The following is a 16,143-nucleotide window of genomic DNA, read 5'->3' on the forward strand; positions in this document are numbered from 1 at the left end:
GCCTTTTCCACCCACATCTCGTGTTCAGAATATGTTTATTGGCACTGTGTGTAGTTGAATGGAGAGGTGCAGGGCTAAATTTTTAAGGTGCCAGAGCTCATTAAAAATGGTGACGAGGTGCCCAAGTGAGCTCTGGCAGCACTGAACCCCCGGGTGAATGATAGGGTGGGTGGGTGAGTGTGTGTGTGTGGGTGAGTGTGTGTGTGTGTGTGGATGTCTCTGTGCGCTTGTGTGTGGGTTGTACAAGAGATTCTAGGTGCTGGAATTTAGTTTTTTTTTTAAAAAACCTGCTGGAAGAATTCTGCTGGCTAGCTGGCGTCCATGGAGAAGAAATGAGCAATCGATGTGGAAACCCTGCTCAGTGGTGAGAAAGGCTAAATCTGGAGGAAAGTTGAATACTGGGAGAACACTGGGCGCTTAATGTTTCTACCTATGGTTCTCCTCCCTAAAGGTAGTCTTGTCTCCTGGTAGATTGTTAAGTGAAATAATCCTTGATGTTCACAAACTATTCTGCAGTCCTCAGCTGAACCTGAATGTGCTGGAATCAAACTCGAGACTGCGCTCAGGTTGGATCGTTTCTAATTTTCATTTCCAAGCTGTGTCAGAAGGCGTCATTAGAGAAAGGAACATTTCGAGTTGGTGAGTGGCTGCTTGTGACCTTCTCCGGTGTTTGGTTGACCTGGGATGTCTTCCCACTGAGGCTTGGGTCTCCTGCTTTGATAAAGGCAGCAAAGGTTGTCCTGAGTAAAAATACAATGCTGGAGAACCTCAGCAAGGCAAACAGGGTTATATGGCAGAAAAAAAGATACAGAACTAACGTTTTGGGCTTGAGCCCTTCATCAAAGTATGGAAAATTTAGACAGGTGTCCAAACAAAATGGTAGGGGGTGAGGAGCATAGTCTCGCAGGCAGGAGGTAGTAATGGATAGATAAGGGAGGGAGGGAGGGCACAGCAGCAAACAGGGAGGAGGGATGGTTCTGAGAGTAGAGAAGGAAGGGGGTGGAGAATTATCAGAAAGAAGACAAGGGGAGGGAGGGACAATGGAGAGTAGGTTGGCAGAAACTGGAGAAGCTATCTGGTTGGAGAGTGCCGAGAAAAAAAAAAACCCCTCCTACTATTTTGTTTGGATACCTGCCAACATTTTTCCAAATCTTGATGAAGGTCCCAAGCCTGGTTATGTATCTTTATCTTTGCTATATAAAGTTCGACATGCGGAGTTTCTCCAGCATTGTGTTTATACTTCAACCAAGGTATGTTTTACTGAAGATTGTTCTGAATGTGGTTCTATTCAGCCATCACCCCAAAAGGATCTTCAGTGACTAGTATTAGATTAGGTAAAGTTTCTGATGTTGCCTTTTTGAGGCCAACAGTTTTGTTAAAATGGAACAGGTGACATTGCGACTCCTTGTGGCCCATTCCTTTCTATTAGAGCACACCCTCTGGTTCAAATGCTTTGGATTAAAGTTCCATTCTGGAGAATTTAACTCCCCCTCAATATTGTATGGCATTATTTGGAAGGCCTGACCTATGAATGCTGTGACCAATATTATGATCAGAATTTATGATCATGAACAAGTCACCTTACATTACTATAAATAAAAGAAAAGTGAGGCAGTGACTTTGGTTCATTGATTATTCAGGAATCTGATGGCAGCGGAAAAGAAGCTGTCCTTGTGCCACTGAGAGCTCGTCTTTAGGCTCCTATATCTTTTTCCCGATGGTAGCAGAGTAAAGAGGGCATGGTCTGGGTGGTGCAGGTCTGTGAGGATAGAGGCTGCTTTTTTTAAAGACACTGCCTCATCTAGATGTCCTCGATGGAGTGAAGTTTGGTGCCTGTGATGTCACAGACTGAGTTAAACAATCCTCTGGAGTTTATTCTCGTCTTGAGAGTTGGCGCTTCCATACCAGGCAGTGATGGAACCAGCCAGAATGCTCTCCATGGTACACTTGCAGAAGTTTATGAGAGTCTTCAGTGACATACCGAATCTCCTCAGACACCTCACAAAGTATAGCTGCTGGCGAGCCTTCTTTGTGATTGCAGCAACATGGAGGCTCCAGGAGAGATCCTCGGAGATGTTGATACCCAGGAATTGGAAGTTCTTTTTTTACATTTTTTTTTATTTTTCACACTATGAACCATATTGACCAAAATGCACATAAACATTTCCCTCCTGAATATACACAGTGTCATTTTCTCCCCTTTTTCCCCCTCCCTAATTGGAAGCTCTTGATCCTCTCCATGACTGAACCCTCAATGAGGACTGGGTCACGTTCCCCTGACTTCCTCCTGAATTAATTCCCATTCAATTCAATATTAGTGTGGTGGCACTTTTTGAATACGTCTGTAAACATCAGACATCATAAGATGGTGACGTCCTCTTTAGAGTTATTGGTCAGAGTCTCTGTCCATGCATGCTATTTTAATGCTGGTCTTAGTGAGATAAGGTTGAATCGGCTGGGAATTTTGAATAGTGACGGGAGTATGGATGCCATCGCTTGCTTTACATTCATTCCCGTTTTCATAGATGGGGTTTTCTCCTCTGTGTTGTCTGACTAATATTGTGCTGGGAATTCCATCTCTACTGGGGTTGGGGGATCTGCCTTAAATAAGTGGTTGGCTTAAAATAATAAGATTTAAAATTCTTTGGTCTTGAATAGGCGAACCTTGGTTTAACTGCCTCCTTTACACCACTCTCCCTATCAACACTAAACCCATGCTGAATTAATTTTAAAACGAGCTTTTTTTTAAAAAAAAACCAGCTTGTTGCAATTTTGCACTGTTATTAATGTAGTTCTAATTGTTTCTCAATCGTTGGCTGTAGGACAAGGGTAAGTGGGATTCTAATCTGGAGTTTGTATGTTCCCCCTGTCTCTGGATGAGTTTTCCCTTGTTTCATCCCACCTATCAAAATGTAGGTCAATTGGGTGTAGCTGGGCAGCACAGGCTTGTGGGATGAAAGGGCCTGTGACCGTGCTGTTTGTCTAAATTTAAACTTGTTCATTGACCTGTCTATGGTCAAGCTGTCTCTTGGAGCAACAGAGTGAATTGCCGTATAATGTTAAAATAAAAATAAAACCCACTGTAAGAGTTTGACAACTTTTAGAGAGGCTATCTTGTATCTACAGTGTACCTTTTTTGTTCAGACTGGATGTTGATGGCAAGCAGCCCAGAGGCAGGGGAGTGAATCACATGCAACCTCCTCTCCTGACCTTGTCTGAGGCTGCAACAAGTCTATAAGTCCCACCTGGTGGTGATCTCATCAGACTTTGAATAATCTGCCTTCATTATTTGATCAAGATTCTAATCATTGTTTGGATGACTCCTGATTTAAACTCAGTGTCAAATTATGCCTCATGATGTATCACCTGTGGCTCATTTGAGGACAAACGAACCTTTTGAGTTAGAACTTGCCATGTTCATTTTTTCTTGTGGTTTCAAGACAAACATGAGGTGAGTAGACCAGTGCAGTGCTGCTCCCTTTTCTCATTCTTCAAAGTGTTCCCAGATTCCTTTTGAAGGTAAGGAAGTAATTTGGACCATTACACGAGGTTTCAGAACCTCACTCTCCAACTTATTGTTCTCTTGCACATGATAACTCCAAGGTTCAACCCCTGGATGGCCACGAAATATTTTTCAGGGCAGCGTAATTGACGTAGTGGTCAGTGCAATGTTGTGATTGGAGTCCTGCGCTGTCTGCACGCTCTCCCTGTGTCTGCGTAGGTTTTCCTGGGGGGGGGGGGCCTCTGGTTTCCTCCTGCCATTCAAAATATACTGGGGGTTGTAGGTCAATTGTGTGTAATTGGGCAACACAGGCTTGTGGGCCAAAAGAGCCTGTTACCATGCTGAATATCTAAATTTCAAATTTACAACCATCAACTTCCCCACCAGATTCTCCTGTCACGTGCAGACACCAGTTAATCCAGTAGTTCTCACCTTTTCTCTTTCCACTGGCATACCATTTTAAGTAATCCTTTACTAACCACAGAGCACCTATGGCATCAGATGTGTTCTGAGGTTAGTAAAGGATTACTAAGATGGTATGGGAGTGGGACAAAAAAAAGATTGAGAACAACTGGGTTAGGGTTACTGAGGATGGATGGACTGTTGCATTTCTCCTGTGACAACAATTCCTGCAATCTGTTGCCTTCAAGAGACTGGCATGCTTTGTTTGGATTTGATGTATGTCAATACGTGCAAGGGTGATGGGTGGACAAGACTTGGATGGATTAGAGAACCTGTTCTCATCCTTTTTTCTACTTGCGTACCACCTGAAGTAATTCCTTACTGAGTGGGAGGGGAAAAAAGGTTGAGAACCACTGGGCTCTAAAGGTTTTAATGACCAATGGAGAGAATAAGACAGGAGGCCAGCTAGGAATGCAATTGGGAGGGGAGAGTTTCAGCACCTTATCTAACCTCTAACTATTTTTTGCATTTCTAGAAACTGATTAGTTGTACAGCTTGGACAATAAAAAATGAATCAAAGATTTACAGTATATATTTGGACTAAAAAGTCCATGCAATGTTAGGATCTAACTGAAAAATAAAATGATAGTATTATGTCATAAACCATATGACAGCCTGTCAAAGAGGGGTTGGAAGTAAATGATTGGTCCAAGTATTGTTGCAGTTGTGTCACTGGATCGTCTCATTGGTTAGACAGAGTCTCCTGACAATGTGGTTTGTCCTGATGCAAAGGGCACAGTTGTTCTCTGTCTGTACTGAAGCTTGCGTAACAAGAGCTTCCTTTATTGGTTCATTTGTGGGTAAAGGCAGTTCTGCTAAGTCACCAACAAACAGAGCTCGAGAGGCTTGGGTCAAATAACTGCAAGAGACAAGTGACTCGCCAGCAACAGGGGTCTGATTCACTGTCCCAGTTACTGCACTGTGGTGCCAATAGCCACACAGCTGTCTCGCAGCTCCAGTGACCCGGGGTCAAGTGCAACTTTCCGTGCTGTGTGAAATTTGCATGTCCTTCCTGTGAAACTACGTGGGATTTCCCCGGGTGCTTCAACTTATTCTCACATCCCAAAGATGTGCAGGCTACATTAATTGGCTTTAGGGCAGTGGTTCTCAACCTTTTTCTTTCCGCTTGCATTCCACCTTAAGTACTCCTTTTGCCATCGGTGCTCTGTGCTTAATAAGGGATTGCTGAAGGTGGGATGTGGGTGGAAAGAAAAAGCTTGAAAACCAGTTTTTATTGCCCCTCATTGACTCGTTATGTGCAGGGTTTCAAGCTCCAAAGGAAATGGGCCAATGACAATTTTTCTTTTTTTTTAATATTTTTTTTATTTTTCACACTATGAACCTTATCAACCAAAATATGTACAAACTTTTCTCATTAAATTTACAGTTTTCTCCCTTTTTATCCCCCTTTCCCTCCCTTCCCTCTAACTACCCCTCTCCAAAACCCATAAATATACAATACAATAAAACCATAAAACAGTATATTCACACAAAGGAAAATAAACAAGAAAAATGCGTCATCTATTTATTACACACTGAATCTAGTCGTTTTGTCTTATCATTTTCATTCTCATTTTAGGGGATGGAGGTCGTAGGTAAGCTCTCTGATATGTTCCATGTATGGTTCCCAAATTTGTTCAAATGTTGTGATTTTAATTTTTAAATTATATGTTATTTTTTCCCAATGGAATACATTTTTTTATTTCCATGTACCATTGCTGTATACTCAGGCTCTCTTCCATTTTCCAAGTTGACATGATACATTTTTTTGCTATTGCTAAGGCTATCATAATGAATTTTTTTTGCACTTTATCCAATTTGAGGCCTAATTCTTGTGTTACTTAAAAGAAAGATCTCTGGTTTTTTTGGTATGTTTTGTAATTTTATTTGGTATCAGATTTTATTCTTCCCAAAACGTATTCACTTTCATACATGCCCAAGTTGCATGTAATGTTGTTCCCATTTCCTTCCCACAGCGAAAACATCTATCCGATCATGTTGAATCCCATTCTTTTAATTTTTGAGGAGTGATATATACCCTGTGTAACCAATTATACTGTATCATGTGTAACCTTGTGTTTATTGTATTCTTCATAGTTCCAGAACTTTTCCCATACTTCATTTTTTAATCTTTGTTTAGATCCTTTTCCCACTTCTGCTTAGGTTTATAGTTTATTTCATTTTTCTTATCTTGCAGCTTAATGTACATGTTCATTATAAATCTTTTAATTATCATTGTGTCCGTAATCACATATTCAAAGCTGCTTCCTTCAGGTAATCTCAAGCTGTTTCCCAATTTATCCTTTAAATAAGTTTTTAATTGATGATATGCAGATATTGTACCATGAGTTATTCCATATTTGTACTTCATCTGTTCAAATGTTAATAAATTATTTCCAAAAAAAAGTTTTCTATTCTTCCTTTTCTCTCCCATTCTTTAAAGGAAAAGTTTCCTATTGTAAAAGGGATTAGCGGATTTTGCGTCAATAGTAATTTTGGTATTTAATAATTTGTTTTTTTCCTTTCTAAGTGGATGATCTTCCATGTATTAAATAAACTGGTGACTTTTTATATTCCACCAGCTTTTCATCCCAATAGTAAAGTATATGTTCTGGAACCTTCTCCCCTATTTTATCTAGTTCTATCTTAGTCCAGTCTGGTTTTTCCCTTGTCTGGTAAAAATCTGATAAATACCTTAATTGTACGGCTCTATAATAATTTCTAAAATTTGGTAACTGCAAACCACCTCTCTGTTAATTTATCTAACCCTACTCTTGGTTTCCTTCCTTTCCACAAGAATTTCCTTATTATTTTCTTTAGTTCCTTAAAGAATTTTTCTGTTAAAGGAATTGGTAACGTTTGAAATAAGTATTGTATCCTTGGGAACACATTCATTTTAATGCAGTTTACCCTCCCTATTAACGTTAGCAGTAATTCTTTCCAATGTTCTAAGTCTTGCTGCAATTACTTTATTAGTGGCTGATGGTTTAGTTTATACAAGTGGCCTAAATTATTATCTAACCTGATACCTAGGTATCTGATTGCTTGTGCTTGCCATTTAAATGGTGATTCTTTTAAAATTCTGTATAGTCTGCATTACTCATTGGCATCACTTCACTTTTATTTGCATTGATCTTATACCCCGATATTTCTCCATATTCCTTCAATTTTTATGTAATTCTTTTACTGATTTCTCTGGTTGTTGGGTATTATCAGTTCTACCAAAGGTTCAATGAGGGGGATAGTGGACATCCCTGTCTAGTTGACCTACTTAATTTAAAGTGACTCGATGCATATCCATTTACTGTTACCTTCGCCAATGGTCCATTATACAATGCTTTAATCCAATTTGTATATTTTTCTGGGAGATTGAACTTCTGTAATACTTTAAATAAGTAGTTCCACTCTACTCTGTCAAAGGCTTTTTCTGCATCTAGAGCAACAGCCACTGTTGGTTTCTTATTTCCTTGAACTGCATGAATTAGATTAACAAGTTTGCAGACATTGTCTGCTGTTTGCCTTAATAAATCCAGTTCGATCTATTTTAGGTACACAATCGGCCAATCTGTTTGCTAATAATTTCACTATCTTATAGTCTGAGTTAAGTAGAGATATTGGTCTATATGATGCTGGTGTTAATGGATCCTTCCCTGTCTTTGGTATTGCTGTCTTGCATGAATCTGGCAAGTTTTGTGTTTCTTCTATCTGGTTCATTACTTCCAGGAGAGGAGGAATTAATCACTCTTTAAATGTTTTATAAAATTCTATTGGAAATTCATCCTCCTGGTATTTTATTGTTCGGGAGCATTTTTAATATATCCTGTACCTCCTATTTCAAATGGTTTTATAAGTTTGTTTTGTTCTTGCAATTTCGGCAGTTCAATTTTGGCTAAAAATTCCTCTATCATCTTTCCCCTCATTCTCAGTTTGATACAATTGTTCATAAAATTTCTTAATTTTCATTAATCTCCGTTGGGTTATATGTAATTTGTTTGTCCTTTTTCCTTGATGCTAGTATCGTTCTTTTAGCTTGTTCTGTTTTAAGTTGCCAGGCTAATATTTTGTGTTTTTTCTCTCAGTTCGTAATACTTTTGCTTTATTTTCAATATGTTCTTCTCCACCTTGTATGTTTGTAATGTTTCGTATTTAATTTGTTTGTCCGCCAATTCTCTCCTTTTCGTTATATCATCCCGTTTTACTAATTCCTTTTCTGTACTTACTATCTCCCTTTCCAACTTCTCTGTTTCCCGATTGTAATCCTTGCTCATCTTAGTCACATAACTTATTATCTACCATCTAATGAAGGCTTTCATTGCATCCCATAATATAAATTTGTCTTTCACTGATTCAGTGTTTATTTCAAAATATGTTTTAATTTGGCATTCAATAAACTCTCTAAATTCCTTCCTTTTAAGTATCATGGAGTTTAACCTCCATCTATATGTTGTTGGTGGGATGTCCTCCAGTTCTATTGCTAATAACAGGGGTGAATGATCTGATAGTAGTCTAGCTTTATACTCAGTTTTTCCTAACTCTCCCTTGAATATGGGCTGACAACAAAAACATATCAAAAACATTTCATTTCCTGATTGATTTTACCATAAATTTGGCTACTTTATTCTTTTTTACTTGTCTTTTGTCCAGTTTTATTCAGCATTGGATCCAAATTAAGGTTAAAATCCCCTTCTATTAATATATTTCCTTGTGTGTCTGCAATCTTCAAAAAAATATCCTGCAAAAACTTTTGATCCTCCTCGTTAGGCGTATATATATTGAGCAAATTCCAAAATTCTGAGTATATCTGACACTTTATCATTGCATACTTCCCTGCTGGATCTATTATTTCCTCCTCTATTTTGATTGGTACATTTTTGTTAACTAGTTTGGTTACACCTCTAGCTTTTGAATTATAGGATGCTGCCATTACATGTCCTACCCAGTCTCTCTTTAGTTTATGTTCCGCTTCAGTTAGTTGCATTTCCTGCACAAATGCTATATCTATTTTTTCCTCCTTCAATAAATTTAAAAGCCTCTTTCTTTTAATTTGGTTATGTATTCCATTAATGTTTATAATCATATAGTTCAACATGGCCATTTTATATCTTACATACACCTCTTTTCCACCTTTTTGCCATCTCCATCCCCCTTTTCCCCATTTTCATCTCTTAGTTTACTCTTATTACACTTAATGTACGACAACACATTTAAGACATAAAGTACCCCCGTAGTTCCCACATCCACTAATACCTTAACCCCAAAGTTCCCTCCCCTTCTCTGAGTTGACCCATATCCCTTAACAGGCAACCACAACTCCCCTTTTCATTTGGATTGTGATCTTGTTCGCAGCGTCAACTGATTTCGCAGTGACAGTTATTCCCCCCTCTACCCAGCCCTCTCCAGAAAACACTTTTTTAAAACACATATAACAAAGCTCTCCCTTTTTATCCCCCCCCACTCCCTTCTCTTTTCCCTCTTTAGTTCTTTACATATACATTGTTTTTACATCTTTATATATACTTTATCGCTGTTCTTCATTCTTGTTACATCTCTTCATCTCCTGTCCTGCAAACGTTCTGCGAATTCTTGTGCTTTCTCTGGCTCCGAGAACAGTCTGTTTTGCTCCCCAGGAATAAATATTTTAAGCATGGCTGGATGTCTTAACATGAATTTGTAACCTTTTTTCCATAAAGTTGATTTCGCTGTATTAAATTCCTTCCTCCTCTTTGAGTTCAAAACTTATGTCTGGGTAAAAAAATATTTTTTGACCCTTGTATTCCAATGGTTTATTATCTTCTCTAACTTATTCCTTGCCCGTTCCAGGATATTTACTCTTGTCGTGTATCTTAAAAATTTTACTTAGATCTTGGTTTTTGATGTGTCTGTGTTTTCGGAGCTAATGCTCTGTGTGCCCTTTCTATTTCCATTTCTTCCTGCATTTCTATCATTCCCAGGACCTTGTAAATTCCTTCATGTCTGTGCCTTCTTCACCCTCTATAATGGAAAATTTAAACTTTATTTTACTTCTGCAGCTGCAAGGCTGAGAACCTGTTTGTTTTTTAGAATTCAGCAGACATAATCTAATTTACACCATGAGGCCCAGGATGGATATTTAGTTGACACACTTAAATTCCACCAAGGGGCCCAGGATGCAGTTGAATCAGAAGACATTATCTAATTTACACTATGGGGCCCAGGGATGCATATGATCAGTAGACATTACAGAGGCCCAGAGATGCAGTTTTCTTTTGTTGGTCGCAGACTGTCAGGAGACCTTGAAGATAATTAAATAATCTGAAGTAAAATTAAACAACTTTTGGGTAATATAAGCCATGGTCCCACTGCTGAAGTTTGAGACTCTCCAAGAGGTGGCAACATCTCTCAGCAAGAAGAAGAACTTCGAGTCCAGCTAATGTCCCGGTCGAGGGAGGTAGAGAAGCTGCTACGGGTGCCCCGACAACCTACAAGTTTGCAGTTGTTGCCTCGCTTCGGCAGTTGGGACCAGTCCAGGCATTGATAAGTATAATTGGGAAGGGCTTGCATATTGTAGTGTGAATTCAGCTTTAGATTTAGTAATAAAGACTTGTATAAACTGAATTGCTCTCGATGTGGGTGTCTATTTTCTTTCGGTAGCTCAAACACTGTGACCAATCTAAAACAAACAAAATGAGAGGCATAATTTTACCCAAGACAATTGGCGCTGCGAGCAGGGTTGGTCTCAAGATGTTTCGCCGAAAGAAAGAGGTGAGCCCTGAGCACTTCTTGATTCCGGGATGGACTTCCAAAGACGATGGGTTTGGCATGTTGGCCAATACCCTGTCTTTGTTGGGACCATCCATTAGTTGGGATGAGAAGTTAGACCCATCAAGTGCACCTCTGGGAGAGCAGGTTGCCACTCTCCTTCGAGAAAGTAAATTTCCTGGTAAAAAGGGGTTTTAAAAACGGACGGTTTTTGGCTGCTGGCCACTCCGTTCAGCGTGAAGCAGAATCAGTTCAGCGAGAAGTAGAATCTCAGCGTAAGAGAGAGCAACTAGAGGAGGAGCTGGAAGCCCTGCGACAATTCTGTTCCATGATGAGTGAGATTGTTTGCACCAGTCAGGACCGAGCCAAAGAATGGGAAGATAAGCATGTCCAAACGATCTGCCGTAATATTAAACTCCGGCAGCAGCTCTGTGCCGATAAAGAAAGGCATGGAGTAGAACCTGATCCACATCGTATTCGTGCCATGATAAGGAATGGCGATGATCCTGATGCAATTGATGAATGGGATGGGAATATCTGGATTGATGACCATGGTAATGATGCAGATACTCCTCAGCATATGCCTAACATACTGCCCTCTCCACCTGCTGTTCATGCCCGCCCCATAAGGCAGCAGACTTCCCAAACAGACGGAAGGGGGGATGATGCAAGGGTAGAGATTGAAGGGATAGATAGCCCGATCTTCCAAGCAGACCTAGGGGAAAATACCCGAACCCCTGCTTATACTCTATGGCCCACCCCCTCTACGGGATGGCCTAGGCCTCGTCCCGTCCACTGGGCAAAGGACTCTGTGGGCCAAAGTGGGAGCAGAGGTGAATCGTGACTTCTCTATAAAAGAGCTGGCTGCCATTGAAGATTGATTTAGGCAAAAGGCGGGAGAAACTCTGGCAGCCTGGCTCCTGCATGTCTGGGAACAAGGAGGGGGTAATGTACATTTAACCCCTGAGGAATTGTTGGGATTAGGAACATTGACTACTGATATCTGGGTCACTGCTAAGCTGGGGGGTAGAGGAAGAGAGATGGATTACTTACTTGCCACTCTAGGGGATGCCCTGCTACGAGTATACCCATCACCAGTAGATTGGGATTTACATTTGCAGAACAATTGGGGCACCCCAGAGGGGGTATAGCAGTAATTCGTCAACAGGCCCTGGCCTCTGTCTTGTATGCAGGGCGTTTGAGGCTGAGGGTACATGGGGGGAGCCCTGATGAAGAGATATTCATGGCCGGAATGCATACCAGATTAGTTCGTTCTGCCCAACCCACTGTACGGGGACTGGTTCTGTCCGTAACTAGTCCACTAATTGGACACCCTGTGTCTGAGGCGGTGCACGCCTTATCTGGGCTTAGAGAATTAGAGTTGGGAGGTAAAATCCACTCACGTACAAGCCAGGTTAAATCAGACAAGCAGGATGAAAGGAGAGGGTCTGCTGCTAATAATGGACTGACAAGAAAGGACCTTTCTCTAACCTTGTTAAAGTTAGGCGTACCTAAAAGTGATATTGATGGAAAACCTACTGCAGTCCTTTATGCCCTTTATAAGAGGAAGGCAGGGGAACATCTTCCCCAGCTGTTGCATCCTCCTGGCCCAGCTGTGCCTTCTGCTCCCACTGCTGCTCCTATCGAGCCAGCTTCTCTTGCTCCAGTTATCCGTGATGAGATGCAACAAATGGTGAAAAAGGCTCTTATGGTCTACTCTATTGAGGCACGGCATATACACGGGGACCCGGGGCCCTACATACCGTTAACAATCCATTGGGGTAGGGGTAATGACCGCCAATATTTGGCCTTGGTCGATACCGGTGCGGAGCACTCGGTGATTCCTGGTAACCCCGACCTCTGGACTGGACCAACATTTCAAATAGAGGCGATGGGAGGAATGATCACCCACGGTGGGTGATGGCCCTTCCCCTATGTGGTGACTGCCACTGACGAGTGTATCCTGGGTATTAATATGTTGGCTGGTACAGCCCTTAATACTAGCCAAGGGGGATTTGCATTTGGAATTCGGACTATTACTAAAAGACTAGTGGTGGGTTGTGCTAAGTGGGATCCTGTGATGGTGCCTTCTCCCCCCCCCCCCCCCCCCCCACAAAACCAGTATGCTTTCCACAATATCGCCTCCCTGGGGGGCAGGAAGAGATTATTGCCTCCATCGATGCTTTGCAAGAAGAAGGGGTAGTGAGGCCCGCAATGTCGCTCTTTAGTAGCCCTGTTTGGCCGGTCCAGAAGCCAGATGGCTCCTGGAGAAAATAGTTGACTATCGTTGTTTGAACAAACATGCCCCACCACTTGCTTCGGCAGTTTCGGACATTGTGACCCTTATTGAAAACATTGCTACTGGGAACTCAGGAACATGATATGCTGTCATTGATCTCGTTAATGCCTTCTTCAGTATTCTTATAGATGAGGTCACACAGGATCAGTTCACCTTTACCTGGAAGGGGCGTCAGTATACCTTCACCTGCCTCCCTCAGGGCTATGTACACTCTCCCACTATTTGCCACAGCCTAATTGCCCGTAATTTGGAGACAGTGCCAGTATCGCCTTCCCTCTCAATTCACCATTATATTGATGATGTGATGATCCAAGGGGCCATGGAAGAGATGGTACAGAAAGCAGAACAAGAGGACGCCTGGTTTACTGATGGTAGCAGCCGGTGGGTGCAAGGAAAGCAGAAGTGGAAGGCGGTGGCTTACCATCCCAGGTCAGGAACTCACTTATTGGAGGAGGGGTTGGTGGCTCCAGTCAGTATTCTGAGTTGAAGGTGGTCACTTTACCACTAGACCCCCATGATCACCCTCTTTGCTTGTTTACTGATTCCTGGGCTGTGGCTAATGACTGTCTGGTGCATGACCGCCCAGTATGGGGCAAACAGTTGTGGCAGCTGTTGTGGGATGCTTCCCATCATCGTGAGATAACGGTATATCACGTTGACGCCCATACCAATGCGACGACTAACATGGAACAACATAATGCAGTAGCAGATCAGCTTGCCACTATCAGCCACACCGATACTGTCCCCCTGGCTCGATGGGCACAAGAACAGAGTGGCCATTTGGGGGAAAAGGGATCAGCTATGTGGGCCCGTACACATGCCTTACCCATCCATCAGGACGATGTCCGCATGCTGGCCCAGCATGCCAGCTTGTGAAGTTCTGTACCGTTCCTCCTGGTCTGCATGGCTGAATAAGACAGGGAGCTCGCTATGCCAGACTGAATAAGTAAACGTTACGTCCTAGTAATGGTTGACACCTTTTCCGGCTTGGTTTTTGCTTTTCCCACCAAGACAGCTGACCAATTGGGAATGGCTTGCATATTGTATTGTGAATTCAGCTTTAGATTTAGTAATAAAGACTTGTATAAACTGAACTGCTCTCGGTGTGTGTGTCTATTTTCTTTTGGACGCTCAAACACTGTGACCAATCTAAAACGAACAAAATGAGAGGTACAAGTTTACCCAAGACACCCTCCTTCATGCCCACTAATTTTGTTGTTTCGCTTACGATAATTTTCCAACATATCAATTTTCTGAGCTAACAACTCTTGTGTCTCTTTAATTTTTTTGTCACTTTCTTTCAATTTTCCTCTTAAGTTGTTTACTTCCATTTCTACAGCCATTTCCCACTCTTCCACATTCTCTACTCTTTTCCCTATTTCTGTCATTACCAGTTCTAACCTTTGTATTTTATCTTCTATTCTTTTCATTTTCCTTTTAATTGCATTAAAGTCTAATGATAACCATTCTTTTAGTGATCTCATTTATTCTTCTAAAAAGACTTTATACTCTGTCCATCAGTTTTACCTTCTATTTCTCTGAAGATTTTGATCTTCTGTGTCTGTATTTGTGTCTCTTCTGTATTTCCTAATGAGCTGCTTGTATCACTTTGTTGGGCCTCTTCTTGCTGGGCCTCTTGTTGCTGGTCCTCCCTTCCTGGGCTGTTCGTCTGTTGTGCTTCCTGACGTTAATCTTCTTGTCGGTCATCCCTCCGTCCATCTCCCTCGTCTGTTTCATCGCTCCCACTTCTGCTGCCTTCCTCATCCTCTAGCTGAGCGCCCTGGTGTCGGGCGTCCCTCAGCTGTACACTCTGTGACAGCCCGCCGGTATCCTCTCTCCTTTGTGCATTGCGCATAAGCGGCTCCTCGTGCATGCGCAGTTGCGCACTTTTGACTCTGAGAACCATTTTTGTAGTCCACTGGCTGGTGGGTCACGACTCCGCAGGGCAGGCACTGACCTCGAGGGTCGGGCGCTCCTCCCCACCACAGCATCCTGTTCCTTCGTGCAGGTAAGGCCTTCTTCGGCGACTTTGTTTTACAGTTGTTTTTACTTCCTTCTTGGAAGCCATCTTCCTTCTCTTCTCTGTATCTTTATCTTCTATTTCTTGTATTTTATTTTTGTTATGCTTTGCTTTTTCCTAACTTTTTTCCTATTTTCCTGGAGATGGCTGGTTTTCCCAACTAGCCACTACTCCATGTGACTCCTCCGACAATTTTTCTTAAAGAAAAATATTTCAGTAGCAATTGGGTTGAGAGCAGTGATTCTCAAACTTCCCTCTCATATACCACCTTAAGTAATCCCTTACTACTCACAGAGCACCAATGGCATAGAGATTACTTCAGGTGGTTTGTGAGCAGAAAGAAAAAGTTTGAAAACCACTGCCTTAGTGGGTCGGTGAGTCAAGCTTTCAGATCCTGATGAGAAAACAAGAGGGTGGGGGAATAAATATGGGATGAGTAATAAATGGATCCCAAATGGGTTGATCCCTTGAAGAAGGGCTCGGGCCCGAAATGTCGGTAATATATGATTCTTTACCTCTGGATGCTTTGAAATGGATCTGTGAGCACTGACTGAATGGCCTGTTCCCGTGCTGTCTCTGCGGTTACTCAACTTGCTACACTGATGCGTTGGCAAAGGTTTCTGTCTCACTTGAATTTTTTGAAAGGGACAGGGTTGATGGCCTAAATGGCCTCCTACTTGTGGAACAGCAGAACGATTCCCTATACTTTTTAAGACAAGTGCCTTAGGAGCAATATTCTCTCTAATTTTTGGTTTTCAGTACGTGCAAGTTTTATGTGGTGCATTTTTATTTCCTGCAACCAAAGTATGTGTGTACTGAATTCTTGTGCAAATGTAAACTTGAAATTATTTCAAGATAATTTTGGCACAGCCTAATAAATCTGTATTGGCATGTTTTATATAATACAAGTATGATTAACGACTTGTTTAACTGACTAGTTAACAAAAACAGTTAGCCAAGAGATTATTTTCTGTAAGTATAATTATTAATTACTACACTTATTTTGGGTCACTAACCTTTTGTACGCACATCAGTTTCTTTTGTTCACTGGTTGCAAAACGTGTGTGTGCGTGCAAAAAAAGTGCTATCAGAGCTGGTGTGACTGCTGCCAACTCCATACAG

General features: G+C 41.6%; 1 protein-coding gene across 1 annotated transcript in view; it reads left to right on the forward strand.

Moving 5' to 3' along the window:
• Positions 1–16,143, forward strand: part of dnajb12a (DnaJ heat shock protein family (Hsp40) member B12a) — a 352,456-nt gene that overhangs the window by 207,127 nt on the left and 129,186 nt on the right. The window lies entirely within an intron of this gene.

This window comes from Narcine bancroftii, chromosome 6, assembly GCF_036971445.1.
Source record: "Narcine bancroftii isolate sNarBan1 chromosome 6, sNarBan1.hap1, whole genome shotgun sequence".
Lineage (NCBI taxonomy): Eukaryota > Metazoa > Chordata > Chondrichthyes > Torpediniformes > Narcinidae > Narcine > Narcine bancroftii.